Source organism: Peromyscus leucopus, chromosome 6 (assembly GCF_004664715.2).
Source record: "Peromyscus leucopus breed LL Stock chromosome 6, UCI_PerLeu_2.1, whole genome shotgun sequence".
NCBI lineage: Eukaryota > Metazoa > Chordata > Mammalia > Rodentia > Cricetidae > Peromyscus > Peromyscus leucopus.
Window position 1 is genome coordinate 74,023,175 of NC_051068.1, and position 18,409 is coordinate 74,041,583.

Sequence of the window (18,409 nt, forward strand, 5' to 3'; positions counted from 1 at the left end):
TTGTGGGGGCGGGCTCTGAGGTCTCTTTTGCTCAAGCTTTCCCTCAGTGTGACTGTTAGTCAAGTTCCTTTGGCCAGACACTCTCAGCTCCAGCACGATGTCTGCCTGCATGCTGCCATGCTCCTCGTCATGATGATAATAGACTGATGTCTGAAACTGTAAGTGAGCCACTCTGATGAAGTGTTTTCTTTATACAAGTTGTTGTGGTCGGGGTGTCTCTTCACAGCAATAAAAACCCTAACTAAGACAAGTGAATAAAGTACTTGCCAAGCAAGTGTGAAAACCTATGTTTGAATGGAAAAAACACAACAACAACAACATTAATCCAGGAATGGTAACACTGTGTCTGTAATCCCAGCAGTGCTACTACTGAGAAATGGGAAGTGTATACAGAAGAACCCCTCTAATTCCACAAGTCAGCTACAAACAACAGCTGTCCTGAAGGAGGTGATGACTGACACCTGAGTTTGTCCTCTGACTTCGAATGTGTCTAAAGCAGGAATAGTGGTGCCATACTGAAATCCCAACACCCGTAAATTACAACACTTGGGAAGTAGAGATACACACATGAATGCTCACATTCACATACAGATGCACAGGTCATACACACACCCATGTAAAAATGGAATAACAGACACATAATTTGCCACTTTTTAAAAGACAGAAATTGATGAATTAGTTTCAAAGAACTTGCCAACCGATATTTCCAAGGGACAGTTAGTACAAAGAATAACTTAAATGAATAGGAATACACACACACACCGTGTGTGTGTGTGTGTGTGTGTGTGTGTGTGTGTGTGTGTGTGTAGGTATGTAGGTAGGTAGAAAGGTAGAAGATAGATATATAGATGATAGATGGATAGATGAGAGAGAGAGAGAGAGAGAGAGAGAGAGAGAGAGAGAGAGAGAGAGAGAGAGAGAGAGAGATGATAGATGATAGATGGATGGACAGGTGATAGATATTTCCACAAACTTGGTACATTAAAACAGAACAAATTCACCATGTTGTAGTCCTATATTTTAGAAGCCTAACTGGGCACTCACAGACCTGAACTCAAGGTGTCAGCAAGGCTGTACTTCTCCCAAGCACCTGCATTTCCCACATTACTGAGCTGCAATCTCCCCACAGGTCCGTCCGCCAGTATGCCCCACTCCCCCGTCTTCAGAGATGACACCAGTCAAGCCCATCTCAGATCACATAACTGAGTTCGCTTCTGTCATGAGACTTCTTTCTTCTATTCACCTGCCTCCCTCTTCTACCTTTAAGGATCACATCACCTCAGTTCAAGGTCAACTAAATAGCAAGGTTAATTCTGAATGCTGCCTCAATCCCCCTGTACCATGTGCTACAACACATGGCTCCCCAGGCAATAGGGGTTAAAAAGGGCACATCCTTGGGAAGTCCTTATTCTGCAGATATCTGCAAAGATCCGATACATTGGCAAAACAGTGTCACGCAACCAAGGAAATGTAGGGCTAAGAATAGGATCAATCTAATTTGGGCAAAACAGTTTTTAAGTTGAAGTATATTCAGAGGGAAAGTAGAAAATATAAAATGATAAAAATCTACCAAGAAGATATACGTGGGTTTGCCCCTCAAGAATTAAATACAAAGGTTAGGTCAGACCTTGTGCCTCCTGGCCCAATATCCTATCAATCAAACCTCCAAAGAACACAGGCCAGTAGAGGCTTCACTTTGAGCCACTGGGAGTGCTGCTAAATTCCTTTCCCCAAATGAAAATGATGATTATGGTCCAGACCACGGGGCTGTTGTAAGAAATACTTCAGGATTGAGGCACACTGCAGCTATCACATAAATGTTAAATAAAAATAATATTTCCTGTATCCTTCCTAGGGCTGGGCAAACCCAGATGTATATTGTACTTTTCACATATTTCAAAATATTTTCAAATGTTTTGGTTTGGGTTCAATAAAAACCTCAAGTACATTTGCCAAGTGCTTTTTTCCATTAATTATTCAATCCATTTGTATTTCCAGGGAAATTCAGTCCACATGTTTTTAATTCATTTAGCACTAACTCATCAAAATATTGTTTCTCTCAGTGCTATTTTCTGTCCAAAAGATTTTTGAGTCCTCTTTTCTTTTAATGTATTTTTTATTTACTTCTGAAGAACCACACAGACAAGCCCTAGTAAAGAATTCAGAGGCTGTGTCTACACAGCCAGGAACCGCTGAGTTTTAAGTCATACGAATCCACCCTGGCCACACCACCTCCCTCAGCTGCTCCAGAGCTCCTTTGCCTTGTGTTTCCTTTGACCAAGTTCCCCTTTGACCGCCTCGTTCTCTCCGTGGTTTGGACTTTCCACCACTGAGGCCTGTAGGCCTGAGGATTCCCTGAGTCTCTTCCTCTTACTGCTTCAAGCTGGACCCTCCTTCCACTGGGGATCTGTGACGAGCCTTTTAAAAAGGACAGTTTTCAAAATTAAATGTTATGTTCTCTTGAATGTATTGGGAGCTCAATGCATGCTCTCAAGCCAGCAAGGGTTATACTGTGCTCGTTAGCGAGATCTCACATCACTTCTGAGATATTCTTGCCAAAAAAAGGTTTAACATAAATCAAGGCATAAAAGATTACAGAATGAATGTTCTACAAGGCAACTTACCTGGATTGTAGACTCTTCAAAGATGCCAGTACCCCTACTTTGTATCTTCTTTGTCTATGATGTGTTTCAGAATTCTCTTAGGAGTGTGTGTGTGTGTGTGTGTGTGTGTTGTGTGTGTGTGTGTGTGAAGGGGAAGAACTGTTACTATCATGAAGGATGAAAGCTATAAGGATGTTCTTCTAAGGGAAAGGAAGTTAAAGATACCTACTAGCTAAATGCAATGTGTCATTTCCTATTCGACTCTGGATTTCCAAAATGAGTACTCAAAGGCACTCAAGACAACTGGAGAAATTTAAACACATTTCATTCCACACACATAATGATGATACTATAGTTATGTAGAAGTGTCTCATTTGTTTAGAAGTTAGAAAAGTACTGAATAGAAAATGTCAAGATGACTCAAACTTTGAAGTTAACCATTCCCCAGATGATGCCAAGTGTACTACACATAAGTCTTATGTGTATGTTATGTTATGTTATGTGTATGTTAAGTTATGCCAGTTACCAACAGTTAAGAAAAACATACAACTGTGTGTATATACATATGGATACACCTTTGTATACAAACAGAGAGAAAGAAGATATGGCAAAATGTTAGTGATTGAGTAATTCTACATATTCCCACTCATGTACACATAGACACACATAACACCCCAAAACACACACACACACACACACACACACACACACACACACACACACACTCAGTGTAGGGAGGATGGGGGTGTCAGTAGGAGACTTTCCCCAGCAAAATTTTAAAATCTATCTCAAACCATTATTTGCCATTTAAAATATATACGTATAAACGTTTCTGAATTTAAAGTTAACTTTTGACACTTGAAATATAGTGTGCATACATTTTGGTTATTAATAATGCTGCAAGCAAATGCTTGCTCAGTGTGGCAGCCAATATTGTAAAAGAGACGGCCCTAATATGTGAGGGAGTGGTGTGCCTTTGAAAGTCTGAAGGTAGACGGCAATAGTGTGCACACACCCATTGTTCCTGATAGTTACTGCAAAGTACAACAGAAACTAAGAGATTTCAAAGCTGCAGTAAGAAGTGTGAAATTGAGTATTCTACTAAGAGTAATCTGACTTCACCATCACTGATAGCACCTCAGGCACACTATGACGAGAAGCTCAGTCGCTAGTAGACGTCCTTCTGCTTCACCAGTTACACACATCAGGTGTCAACATGTGTAGAGACAGCTCCTTGAGAAGCTCAGTGCACAGCTCAGAGATTGAAAAGTTCACTGTATGAGCCAGCAAACAGGGGAAAGAATGTAGAAGAGCTGGCTGGCCAAGCAGCAGCTGGGCCTGCATGTTTCAAAGATGGCAGCATGCAGCCTCCTCCCCCACCTGGACAAGAGAATCAGTGAAGAACTGACTGTGCCTTCTAAATAGAAGGGAGCAAACCTCAGCAATGTGACTTTTGTTTTGCAGGGGGATTTGGGACATCACTGTTTTATGGGACATGACTGTATACTAGGTGGTCCTAGTTAGGTGAAAGATTTTATGTAGAAATAATCCTTCTTTGGCTTTTTTTTCACTACAATAAAACCACTAAGACCTTTTCCCATATGAAGCATTTCTACAGGCACATTCAAATGCTAATCCCTCTTTTTTTATACGCAGTTTTTCATGACTCCTAAGAAGTTTACCAGTTTGGGAAATTGGCAAAAACTAGCCCCTTGACGAAATCTTGGGATGGTTTTCACCACAACAGGTTTGTTTGGTTTTCACATGAGCCCCAAGCACTTTCACAGCATCCCTGGATATAGATGTCACAAGGAGGACCAAATATTGTTATCTTAACCTTACAAATCAAGGCAAGGGTCTCACAGTGACTTTGAAAGATGCTTGAATTCTGGGTTATCACCACACCTTCACATCAGGGTGAATCATCCAGAATTTGCTACATACTGAAAATTCTTTGTAGCATGAATTTCTATGAGCAAAACCAGGAATGAACTGTTTTATTCACCAAATGCAAAATAATTTAAAGTTTATGTACGTTGCTACAAATGAACACATCTGGGGCCCCCAAACAATTGCACAGTGTCTATCATTGTTGGGAAAAGTTATTCTTAGACAGAGTGATGTCGGCAAAGGAATAGAGACCTGGATTTGAATATCCAAGCCACCATTATTATTTTGTGCCTTGGCAGAAAGTCCTTGTGTCCCTTTGAGCTCGATCAGTTTCTCCATCTGGGCCATGTGGAACACTGTGACCTTGGTGTGTTTTGATGAAGGCCATGTGGGGTCGCTTTTGATTGCTCCCCTCTAATTAGATTATTTAATTAATCCTTTCAGCATCGTGAGGCATAGAGAGTTCACCTCCAGATCCAGGCCATTTAAAATATAAATACATATTCTCCTCTCCAGGGTCCATTACCAATATGAATACCTATGAGTATTCTATGATGGAGGTGAGGAGGAGAACGAAAAGAAAGAAAATGAAAGAAATCCCAGGGTTGGTCCATGTCCTATACCATATTAGTGAAAGTGTCCGGAAACAATATACATGATTAATGCTACTGAAATCAGCAGGAAATTATTCAGGTGGATTCAATCAACCCAGCCTAACATTTAGGTAGCTTATTAAAATTGAGACAAAAGTCTACAGGCACTTAATACATAATGGTGACTCCAGACCTAAATTAAGAGCCTTCCCTCCCCCACAGGCCTAGCTCTTAAGTCGTGCTGTTCAGAAATAGGCACTTCTTACAGCTAGAGTTATGAACTTGCTTCCTGTTTTTCATCTTTTCTTTTTTTTTTTCTTCTTTGGAAGCAAGACACAGTGACCTTTTCTATGCCCCTGCCCCAGTTCCTTGCTGAGACATCATGCCATTGAGCTTGCCCGAGGTACTGCCTACTACCAAAGCAGAGGCAGTGTGGAATCATGACACCAACATGACCAACATGCCACTTATTCTCAACCACACCCTTAGGTCTAGGTGTTCACCTCCCCATTCTGACAGAGACTTTGGAGAAAATGAGAAACAGTGTACACTTAATGGAGCTACATATCTCTTGCATCTGACTCTGGAGAGTCTTCTGTCTTGAAAGCAGTCATTTGTGATACAGGAGACAGAGAGCTTCTAGAAGTCTGCAATGCTATGGATCCTGTCACCACAGCAGAAGGGATGACTTCCCCCCTCTGCCTCCACAGGACCCTTCCATTCCACCTAGATGAGGAAAGACCAGCATCTTCCCCTGGCCAGTCCAGCCTGGTAACTCTAGGTTACCACAGCTACTGACTCCTTTCAAAATGAATCTAGAGAGGTAGTTTTCCTATACATACTATCTCAAGGCCTAGTTCTGAGACAGTGCAGAAAAAGAGCAATAATAATAATAATAATAATAATATTAACAACAACATCATGGTCCATACACATTCTTTCTTCCAAAGAACACCATGTAACATTTGTGGAATGTAGTTCTTTCTGTTGTGGTCCTCCAAGGCTCTGAATCAACACAAACAGACACAAGAGGTTACTGCAAGGCAAGATTTAATTCAGGGCAACACAAAAGAAGTGGGGAAGGGGAAGGGGCTGATCTATCATGAACTGAGACCCGAATGCCACTTGAGGCAAGTATTTAAACACAACAATCACAAACATTTGTTGCCAAGTTACAGTGACAGTTTTCACCAATCAGGATGTAGAGACGAGGGGCTTCCTTGAATGGTCCCTCATTGTCAACTGACATACAATGCAAGCCTTTCAGTCCAACCAATCAGATTTATTTATCCCTTCTGTTGTTAGGAACAGCCATTACGTTTCTAGAGAACTAAAGATGCATAAGGACTATTTTTATGGTGAGGAAGGTCAGCTATTGGAAGGCTCCCCTAAAGCCTGGGAACCTGAACTTTGTTTCACCCTACAGTTAAAATGGAATCTGTAGTCAAAAATGTCAGTCCTTAAGACAAGGTGTTTTTGGCCTGTTCCCCATTCTAGAAACTGGGAGTTGACAGATTTCAGTAGAAGGTTAAATGCAAGCCTCCACCGGGGTGAGTGCTATCTGGAGCTGTGGAGAATGGGACAGCTTAGATGTCCATCCCAGCTGACTCTGCAGCCAACACAGGTCATTCCGCCTCCACAGGTCTTCATCTTTCTCATATAAATCAAGGATATCTGATGTTAACATATCTTAAAGGATGGCCTTTAGGGTATCCATTCTGTGAATTTTGCCTCCTTACCCCCACTCCCATCTACACAAAAACAATCCATTATGTAATTCATTTGCAAACGGTCTTTCTGGTACCATCGCTTTTTGTAGCTATTAAAGAGGAGTATTTTATTTAAGGTGGGGTATTTAGTGTTCATCATTTCCCAATACAATTCTTTTCTGAACAGGGAAGAGAAGGGACAATTAACTGACAGCCTCTCTGTGTCTGTGGACGAGAAAGCTTTTAAACTGGGCTGACTGAAGCACTGTCCATTTGCCAGATTTTCGGCCAAAGAGGCAGAAAAATGGGCAGCCCGGCACACATCACTTTCTCCTCAGTTAATACAGCAAGTTCTGTTCCCCTGAGCTGCCATGTGGCTTTGGAAGGTCTTCCTGAGTCATTCACCAATTGTCCCCTTTAAAAATAGTATCCTGTCATAGGGGAGGCACCCAGTGGCAGCAAGCATGACCTCACTTAACACTGCACACCTGCTCCATCCACTGCTCCCTCCAGATGTCACTGGAAAGCCAGCCCAGATCTGGACTTAATCTCCATAGTCCAGATAGATAGCAGTCATTTTGAAGGAAGGCAGGTAAAGGCAACTCAAGAAAGAAAGAAAGAAAGAAAGAAAGAAAGAAAGAAAGAAAGAAAGAAAGAAAGAAAGAAAGAAAGAAAGAAAGAAAATAAATGTTCATCATCATACATGCCTGTTAAAATATTTTCTTAAAATGATGTCAGAAAATGAAGGAGGCTGCCTCAAAAACATCTTCTTACTTTTTACTTTGTTTTGTGATGATGTGTTGAAGGAGTCTGTAACAGCTAGCCCCAAAGCCATACTTAATATAAATTGTGTTGTGGTCTCTGATAGACCTGGGGAGTAGAGTTACACTCTGTCTTGATTTTATTGCAAGTAAGTTCCTTGGATGACCATGGACCCATCCCCGGTAGCCATCATTTTGGAAACCTGTTATAAAGCACTATTATTCATACACTATTTATGTAAGATTACGTATCTCACTATAACAGAAAAAATGGTGGATGGGTCATTGTGATTTTTGCATGGTGGAGCACTCCCATAATCCTAGCACCCAGGAAGTGTAAGCAGGGGCGCAGGAGTTAAAAGTCACCCATCAGCTACCTAGTGCATGGAGGCCAGCAAGAGATACATGAGAAGTTACCTCAAGGGGAAAAAATAGTAAAATACATAAATAAGGGATTTACCAGTTTAGAAATATTTTCATCTTCCTTGATTTTCTTTGCTTTCGAGTTGTTAATTACTAATAAGTGTATACTAACTTTGGAATTGGGGTCCTAACCCTCTCACTGTAAACCTGAAATCTGGTAATGGCTGTGTTCTCCACAAGAGTATTTTAATAATTTCTAACCTTGGTAAACCCAATGGTCTGACCTCCAGGTCAAATCCAGGCCTCAAGTTACAGGGCAATCAATCAAGGAAGGCTTTAAGCAAAGCTCACAGCCCTGCCTCTAGCTAGACTGGAAGGAAGAAATCATTCTTCTTCCAAAAAAATCACCCAAGGTTCAGCACTGCTATTTTCCTACAGTTTGCTGTTTCCCTCTTCTCTTCGGTTCTTCATATTAAATATACATGGACAGCTATTGGAGGCCGACCATGTGTCAGGCTTCATAGGGTAAGAAGAGCAGGCTTGCTCAACAACTTTAAAATCTAGTACAACAGCTGTCAAACTAGGCTGACCTGCAATCATCTGGGGAACTTTCAAACTCAGACAGTTTCCTGAATTCATCTCAGACTGACCAAATGAGAATTTTCCCCCTTCTGTGTTTCTAATAAGCCTCACTGAGGGACAGCCAGGCTTGGAACTAGTGAACTATGGCTTGCCTCTTGATACTGTACTCAGGACAGGGAAATTATAAAACAGCACACGCAGCCAATCATCTGTGGGATGCATGAAAGGGCAAAAGGGAAATCAGATTCATTTGGGAAGGCAATGGTTGTACCTATTGAAGAACAAATTATGCAGAGCTTACTAAGTTTTAACCAAAAAGAAAAAAGTTTCAAGCCAAAGCGCTTGATCCAGAGACCTAAAATCCTTCTTCCTGGATGGTTGACATCACAGTTTTCCATTCACCCACAGTCCAGTCCCTGCGCACTCAGAGAATCGTCAAGAAGACACAAATAGGTTCCCCAGTGCCAACCAAACGAAATCCTTCATTTTGATCTGCGTTTTTCACCCGCTCTCCCCTGGTGTACCTTTTATCTTATAATAATCAAATGAGCTAAAGTATTAAGAGATGAATTTTGATTGGAAGACCATCTCTGTAGCCTCCTCTGCTCCAACCTTGCCACTTGGAATGGCTTTCTTCCATAGCTAGTGAATCTCCAAAGCAAGCCTTATATTGAAACAAAGTCTTATATTGTCCCTCTGTGCCTCACTGTCATGACATTTTTTTTTTGAGTATCCAGTATGCCACACACATACTATAAAATTGTTATGCACACTGTTTTACACACACATAATTTAGCTATGTGCTTCTCAGAGAAGGAAAAATAAAACTCACAGAGATTGAATTCTATCCAATAATGGACAGAGCATGCAACCAAACTCAAGTCGAACAACAAAGCCTGCGCTATGATGATGCCCTCCCATGTCACTCCTAAGACACGCCCTCACCTGTTGATCTTTATTCAAGTCCATGCCATTGCACCTTTTGCTACAGCTAGTTCTAAATGAGTTAAGCTGCTTCTGTGTGTGGCAGTTTGTCAGGGGCAGAGACACAAACCCTGCCAAATATTCCCCTAGAACGCTTAAGTTTTACGTTCTAGTAAGTTCTTAGTGAACACATGTAAAAACAAAGCAAATATGCTCATAGTCCTGCAGTGAACCTTTGCTTGGAAGTATACTGACTAATTTTCTATTAAGTCTCATTATCATATGTCTTGGTCTTTGTACTGATTCAGAAACTCTTAATGCATTTGACCTTAAAAATATAACAAAGTCAAAAGGCCAAGTTTGAGACCAGCGTCAGTTTGCAAGCGCTCGTTCCTTTTGTCCTTCAGCCCCAGAATTATAAAAGGCCCCTTGGGATTAGCACCTAAAATGTCATGCATTTAAAACACTTTAATACTTTTATTAAGGAGTCCTTGGCTAGGCTACCACACATATTGTGACTAGTAAATAGGAAAATATCTATTAAACTAGATGTGGATAGTATCTAATATGAAAACTGAATGAAATGTTTAAAAATTGTGTGATCCCCTCCTTCATTGAAAGACTCAAATCTCATCTTCTATAGATGTGAGTGAAATGAGAGATGGAAGAATTCCAGAGCATTTCAGAATCTCAGCACATTATGTCATCACCAATGTGCCCACTTAACGTTCTTGGAAACACAGAGCTTTCTATGGTCTTAAAGTTCACGTATTTATTCTACTCCTGAATCTTTGCTGTTACTTTGGTCTTGTAAAACAAAATGATGAAGATGGTTTATGCTTTTTTTAAAAAAAAAAAAATTGTCTTCAAATCCCAGGAGAATCACAGCTACACAAGGATTTCCTATCAAGGGAATACTGTGAGGGCTAAGAATGGGTTAACCCTGCCTCCCTCTCCTCCCACCCCTTTCTCTCAGATACTGGACAGCTGTTGAAAAGTATCTGTCAACAGAACTATTACTGTCTTTCCTGGGATCAACACTGTGTCCTGGACCCTCAAGGTCAGTGGAACTGCCTTCCGAACAAGGAGAGGCGAAAGCTCACAGGACCAATGAAACCCAAGCAGCTGCGGCAGGTGGACAGCCTTCCCAGCCACCACCAAGTCTAAAGAGAAAGGTGGGATCCAAAGACAGGGGCTGCATAGACATATTTGCCCACCCCAAAGCCCTTACAAACAGTGCAAGTCCTGTTTCCTTCCTTGTTGCTCCATATCATGCTTCTGTCCACATAGAAGTCAGAGTTAAGAGCAATGATTAGCATAGTATAATGACAGCATACGTGGTGTTAGTAAAAATAATGATTATATATTCTATTCTGTCCAGCTCTCTCTGCACCTCTCTCCCTCCTCCCTCTCTCTCCTCTTCCTCCCTCTCTCTCTCTCTCTCACACACATCCCATTATCACAAACAATCAACAACAAAATTCCTTTGAGTGGACTCAAGAGTTTGACAGATGAGAAGCCAGTCAGCAGGAGTGAAGTAACTTGCTCAGGGGTTATGAGCTCTGGAGCCAAATTCTGAACCAAACTCTAACTGCTAAGTCCTTGCATCTAATAACTATGTTTCCACCTGTCTTTAATTCTTTTCCACTGTAAGAGGAGGGGTGTTCTGGGAAGGTTTAACGTAGGTAATTCCAGCCTCCCAGAAGGGCTCATGGGGTAGACTTCTGTCACCAGAAACGTGTGATCCAGAGAGAACTCTCAGAGTCACAGCTGACTACTGGCAGGAGATAAGCTTTCTGAAAGGCAATCTCTCGAGCTATCAAAACCTTCAAAATAGGACAGTCTTTGACACAATCATTTACTAAAAAATAGGAATAATATTCACAAAATTTAGGTAAAATTATTCATTGGCACTGTATACACTATCAAAACCTAGGGTCAGGGAGAATCCTACTAAAATCCTACTAAAAATCAAGGTATTTGAATTACAGAGTACATTGGAATACTATTAATCCACAAAAGCCTTCGGGGAAAAAATGGATATATATATACCGTCATGACCTATTGCAGTACTTTTCCAACAATGTGTAATTTATTGCATTTAAATGCTTATACATGCATTACTATTCTACACTATGTGCCAAGTCAACATGTGTAGGTTTATGATTATAGAGTCATAAAAATCTTAGAATTCTAATTAAGTATTGTAGTCCCAAAATGCCCATTCCACTAAGCCTGGCAGATAATACCAACCTGTGAGTGTGGTTCCATCAGAGAGTTCATTAACATCTCATTTGCTGGGTTCCAATAAATGTTTGCAAAGCACACACACTCACAAACCTCCTGTCTACAGAGCAGACCTATGTCAATCTGTATTAGTAGGAAGAGGAACAAATTCAATCCTTAGAAGTGATTGACTGCTCAAAAACTACTTCTCCCCTAACTTTTCTCCTACGAGTTTCTCTTAGAATGGAGAATATTACATAAATGAGGCCAGAGAAAACTAAGAACTGTTCTGAGCTTCTCCAGTCACAAGCAATGAGCAAGCTGACATCTGTAATGAGCACTGGAAGCTGGAACCAGTTTTGTCTACCATCTTCAAAAGCCTATGTTTGTTTATGATATTGGTACTGACTGCAATGCAAAAAGAAAGCAAATCCAATGAATTTATTAGTGGAAAACTAAGAGCCAAACTGGTTTCCCCAAATGCCTCTAAGTTGTGTTCTCACTCTACATTCCGGCTCCACCAAGCCCTGAAGGAGAAACTGAGCCAAAGGTCAAAAGACCATTTCAAACTCAACATCCCTATGTAAGACTAAGAATTATTATTTATAGTGTGAGGCATCAAACTATCCAGTGGGTGCTGATTAATAACTGTTCTCTCATTCATACATTTGCCTGCCCATTCATATGCTCAGCATTTAACCAGTTGCCAAGCAATAGAGTCTGAGACCAACATTTTCACTTTAGGCAGTTTCCATCCAGCATGAGTGTTGTAATGACAGAGGTCTGGAGGATGCAGTGTTACAGCAGGAGACAGGAGGTGGCCCTGGCTGCTCCAGGAAGGTGAAAGAACATGTGTTTAAAGGCTAGAGTCCTACGCACTGCTGTGATTTGGGTGAGGTTTGTCTCCCAGGGTCTTAAGTGTTAGAATATTGGTCCCCGGTACTGTACGGTTGGAGGTGATGGAGCCCATAATATGTAGAGCATCGTTGGAGGTCATTGAGGGTGCTGCCGTTGGAGGGGATTAATGGAATTCTCATTGGACTCCAGTTAGTTCTCATGAGAAAGTTGTTGTACAATAGGGACTGGTACCTCAGTCTCTCTGGCTTCTTACCTCTCTGTGTGATCACCCCCTTTCATGTGTGTTCCCACCACGATGCCTTCATATCCATGATGTGAAGTAGCCAGGGGGGCCCTCACCAGAGGTCAAGTCAATAAAGCCACCTGATGCTGGAATTAATCTTGTGTTGTATAAACAGAAGTTGGTCATTGTTGCCATGGAGAGAGAGGCTTAGCCAGCTTAAGCAAAGATCAGATCATGCGAATTCTTCTAGGTCAAGTTCAAAGTCTGGATTTGTGCTCAGGGTCATGGAAAAGCACTGGCAAAACAGTGTCACATAATGGTTATGAGTCTTAATCTTAGACTAAATTGCTAGCTTTAAAGACTGTGTCTATCCTCATAATTACCTGCCCTGAACATATGCAAAATTTTCAACATTTGGTTGCATTGTACCTACAAGGGTGGCAATTCTACACGATTCAAACGAATAAGCAAAAAGTCTCCTCGAAGCTTCTGGGATGGGGGCAGGGAGAGGCCATCTGAAGGGTCCAGCTGAAGAGCCAGGCAACTCTGCTGACTCCTGGTCGAAAATGATACCTTCCTCAGCTGGTGGCCCAGACAGCCTTGCTTGTGCCTGGGGCAGGCGGGGCTCTCAGCTCAGCTTTCACCCAGGCATCCCAGAGTCTACCTCCCCTGCAGTGTGGGCCCCTGCTCCTCCTGCCCTTGATTTTGTTCAGAAAACATGCAGCTCAGCAAAGCCTACTGCTTGTCATCCTTCAGCTATCTGACCCTGCAGGAGGACTTCCTGGCTGACAAGCCCCATCCCCCTCGCATATATGTGCCGGCCATCCTCCTTTTCTTTCTCTTGCTCATCCATTTGCTCCCTTTCTTTGGCTCGGAATGGGGCTTCCCTGATGCGACAGAGATGAGCTTTCTGAATTGTGTTTATTTGTTGACGCTCTGGTGTGAAAGCGCTCTCCGTCAACTGCATATTAATCTTGTCAGCAGTGTGTATCTGTTTCCCTCTGCCTCTGTCCCCTGGCCTAATTTATGGCTTGCCTTTCCCTTGCTTCCTATTGTCACAATGACAGGGAGTCCCCAGGCCGCAGCCAAACACAAGACCTGTCTTTTCAAGATGAACTGCTGTGAGGTACCCAATTCCCTGCAGTTGGCCCGGCAGGGCTAAATTTAGAGCAGACCTTCTCCAGTTGATTTTGTACTACCAAGACAAGTAGGAACAATGTCCTACGTGAGCTACCTGCTGTGTTGGGTCCTATCAGCAAGCAGAACTAGGAAATCCAGCCTCATCTTTGAGAGGAAAATGTGCATGGATGAATGGCGGCAAACAAGGTGGTCACAATGTACATCTGAATTGCCAAACCACAGATACGAATAGCACAGATCCAAAATTCAGAAGAAAGTGGGTCTCAATCCCAGCCTGGACACTGGTCATTGGTGTGACTACTTGTGTATTCATTTGTAACTAATGGGTTCATTATCCTAAAAACAAATGGGATAGCTTCTATTACATAGAGGAGTTGTGTGAATCACATGCTAGAGTGTATCTTAGCTCCTTTTATGTAATATGTAGCAAATACTGAGCACTCTGTTTATGCAATGCATTTTATTTACTATTAAAAAGAGAGAAAGGAGGGAGAAGGAGAATAAATTCATGACGTGGCAAAGTGGAATCATTCAGACAGTTCTCAGTTGTCTTGTTTTCAAGCCCTGCCAATTAACTTTCACCTTACATTCATACAGGGCTTCTTATATAATTCAGCTCTTAAGAAGAGCTATGTTAAACATCTTGATCATGACTGAAGTTTGGCAACATTATTCTGAGGCCAGCTTTGGAATCAGACCAAAGCTGGAATCCTGGATGTGTCAAAAGCCTTGGGTGGGCCTTTGAGAATGATGAATCCTCAAGTGGGATTTCTTTACCATACTATACCTAGAAGACTGTGTCCTGAGCTCTCTCTGAGTGCACATACCATTTCTGTTTCTTCCACAGTAAAGGTCAACCTGGACTATTCACCTATCCAACATTGACAGCATACATTGTCATCAAGGGCCTGAATTAGACACAGTCCAACATGCAGAAAAAGCAAATCCCTCCCAAGGAGTTATGAAACAATACCTTCCAGTCTTCCCTCGAGTGCTCAACAATCCCTTTCTAGAAAAATGTAGTTCCATTGCCCTGGTCATAGTTCCAAATGATGGCATATGAATTCCTCCATGGAGTCCCCCTGCATCTCAGCATTTCTGCGAAACCCTTACAGTCTGCCAGGATTCAGATAGTCCTTGAATTATGACAGTCCTTCATTTAAAACATAGAAGCAAACCCATTATTCTTCAGCTGCCCTTCTGCGCCAAGCAGACAGGAACCTGACAGCTATAGTTAGGAGGACCTGCCTCCCTTGCTGGCCTTTTGCAGGTCGCTCCTACCTAATCCAATTACTCCTCACTTGGGTCTCTGTGTAGAATATCCTGGCAGAGGAAGTCTCTGTTGACCTTCCTAACGTGCGCCGTCAGCGCCCCCAGCTCTTCCCCCATCGAAGCATGGGTCATGCTTCGTCTTCACCCTGTCCGATTCCCCAGCACACACAAGTCAGGGATAGCGGGAACCATGTGTGCCCCATTCATCAGTTACTCCAGCTCCCTAGCGCAGTGCCTGTCCTGAGACACACGTTTGTCGGGGGGTCGAAAAGAAGAGGAAGAACGTGGCGTGGGGCATGTCAGGATGGGACTGACATCACAGTGACTGGGCTGTGTGAGGACAAAGGCAGCCAGTCTTTCCAGTCTGGGCTCACGACACGAACTCCAAGTGCAGATGTCCTGCATGTCGCTGAATGTCAGAGAAACACCAGAATCCAAGGGGCTGATCGTGCGCTCCACGTGGCAGGAAGTGAGGGCTTTGGAAGTCTGTGTTTGTTGTCTCTTCAGCCCTAACCTCAGCTTGCTCCTAGCTCACAGAGGAGACTTCTTGTTATCCTCAACATAGAAAATGGTTCAGATGGCTGTCAAAACTTAAGTCTTGAATACTATAATTATTTCCCATTTTTCCAATTCTGATGAGACCTTCCTATGGACACAGTTATAAGAACAAAAAGACAGTTTTTGTAGGTTGCTGGAGAAAAACAAATTGGCACAAGAAAACAAGGACAGTTAAGGACCCAAGTTCAAAGCAGTGTAATGAGGTTGCTTCCTTTCTCTTTACCTCTCCTCCCACTCATCCCCAACACACATACACACACAGCATGACAAACTAGAAGTTGAAAGGCATCACAAGTTATTTAATCACACTGTGTTTCAACCTTACTACCCATAAATTGTGATAATAATGTTATATTGGTAGGATTGCTGAGCAGATTAAAAATGACATCTGTAAATCACATTGCACATAGTAGGTACTCAGTAAAGGCGGTGATGATAGATCTGAGTTCATGGAGCAAAAGAAAGGTGGGGAGCTCCTCAGCTCCTTGGCCATACAAACCCAAAGCAGCCTACAGGGAAACCCCAGGCTAGGACTTGAGGTCACCTAAAGCTGTGGATTCCTGGGATGGCAATGTGCAGACACCATGGAGACATCTGACTACAGGACTTAGCACTGATTTATGCAACCTGCCGACTGCCCAGAACCCAAGGGCTTTCTCAGTCCAGGGTATATCTGGCTGATGGTGGTGGTCAGGGCTTCTCTGCATAGTGACACTCGGGAAGTAACCCAGCTCTAGCTGCCCCTTCATGAGTGAAAAGACAGACACATGCCCAGGAACCACAGCCCATACCAGGAACTCTGATGAACCCAAGTTTGTCCATCTATGTTAACTGGTCGCTTTTACTATCACATCTTCAAAACCTGGACTCTAAGGGTTGTCTTACTCTGGGAGGCCCAAGTCTCATATAATCCATCTGCTCAGCTGAGGCCCCCAGGGACCTCAGAGAGGTGCATCTTGTTTGGAGATCTCCCTGAATGTCTTATGGCCTCCAGGGGGAATCTACCAGGCACAGTTGATTTTAATCCACCACACAGCATACATTGTTTGTGTAGATGTTTACAAGGTTGAAGTTAGAGTAGATGTACAACTTTCAATCCTGCTTTTTTTTTTAATTGAACATAGTAAACACCTGTGTGATTTGTTTGATACATTTTTGTTTCATGGCAATAAAGTTGCCACATAAAGGATAAAAACTGACTTAACCTTCCTCTACGACTAAAAATAGAAGGGTACCACCACCCTTTCTCCATGCCCCCTTTTCTTGGCTGTAGTCAACAAGGAGGAAATGTAGCTTGAACTGGGAAAGGCATAGAAGGTGCCACTTGGGACCTCCCATCAGTCTCCAAGGACCCAATTTCTGGCCAAGGCTTCAGATCTCACTCTCTCCTGGCTTTCACAGCCCATTCCCTGCAGGGTGTTTCCTGGATGCTTGGTGACAGGAAACAAGCATGAGGTTGTAAAATGAGACTGCACTGTACAACACATACTTTGGGGGTCTTACAACCCAAGCCAAGTCACTTACCTCCAACAGAGGGCTTCCAGAACTTACCTTTCACCAGTGACTCTGTCTCTCCCCCCAGCTCTAATTAGATGGGGCCTTTACATAGCACAGGCCCAACATCCAGCTGCATCATGTTTTAGCCTCTAGTGTTAAGGTCTGTCTGGAACACCTCTCCCCATCTCTTCTCTTTCCACACTGTTCCTTGAATCATTTTTGGTCTTCTTATCATTTTTTTGAGATATGATTAAAGGCAAAGAGTGAAAGTCACAAAGAATGGTGCTATGTAGTCTTCATTTAAGGTTATTTTGCCACAGTAGGAGATTGGATGTGGGGATTCACAAGGATACAAGGACCAAAGTGACTGATGAGTCCAAAGGTATGGGAGACCAGAGGTGAGTCAATCCAGACGCACACATGGGAAACAAGTTTCCGGACAGGAAAATAAAAATCAGAAAAAGAGGATCAGGAAAGCCAAGGTAGAAGTGAATTCCAAGTCCAAAGGGAATGGTGTGTGTTGTGGGGGAGGGGGCAGAAGCTGAGCAGCAGCTCCATCAAGTGACTGGCCTGCGGGTTACAGGTAACAAGGAAGGCACTGAGTGTCTGAGTGACCACTGCCAAGGAAAGAGATTAGAACGGCAGGTGCAAAAGACCCGGTGGGGAGAGGTCTGGGCGGCGTGAGCCAAGGGAAACGGACTCCAGAGAATGCCTAAGAAGTGCCCTGGCTTCTTTAGGGACAGTCAATCAGCAGGAGCTTTTAAACTGCAGTGAAAAGTCCCTTTCCTTCTACCTAGTGCTAGAGGAGAGAACCGCCAAAGCATGCTGAACTAAACCCTCATCCCCAGGCAGCATTTGACAAGGGGCAAGTTTTCATCTTACATAAACTCCTTAAGGGAAAAAGTTGTTGCATTTAGAAAATACATCTAGATGGGAGGCAGGCAAGCTTGCTACTTGAGTGTCCAATAAGTAGGTATTGCCTGTTTAAGGAAAAAGATGGAATCTGTTGGTTTGGTTTGGTAAGTGTGCGGTAAGTGGTTATCGTTTATATGCTGAAGCTTTGCAATCACGAAAGAGTGAGTGGAGGGGGGGTTTGCTCGGTGATAAAGAAGAAATCAACAAGTAGACTTGAACTGTTGGCTGTGGCTGTCTTCCAATTGGAAAGCCCAGAACAAATCATGCTTTGCATGGACAGGAGCATGGCAGGTCC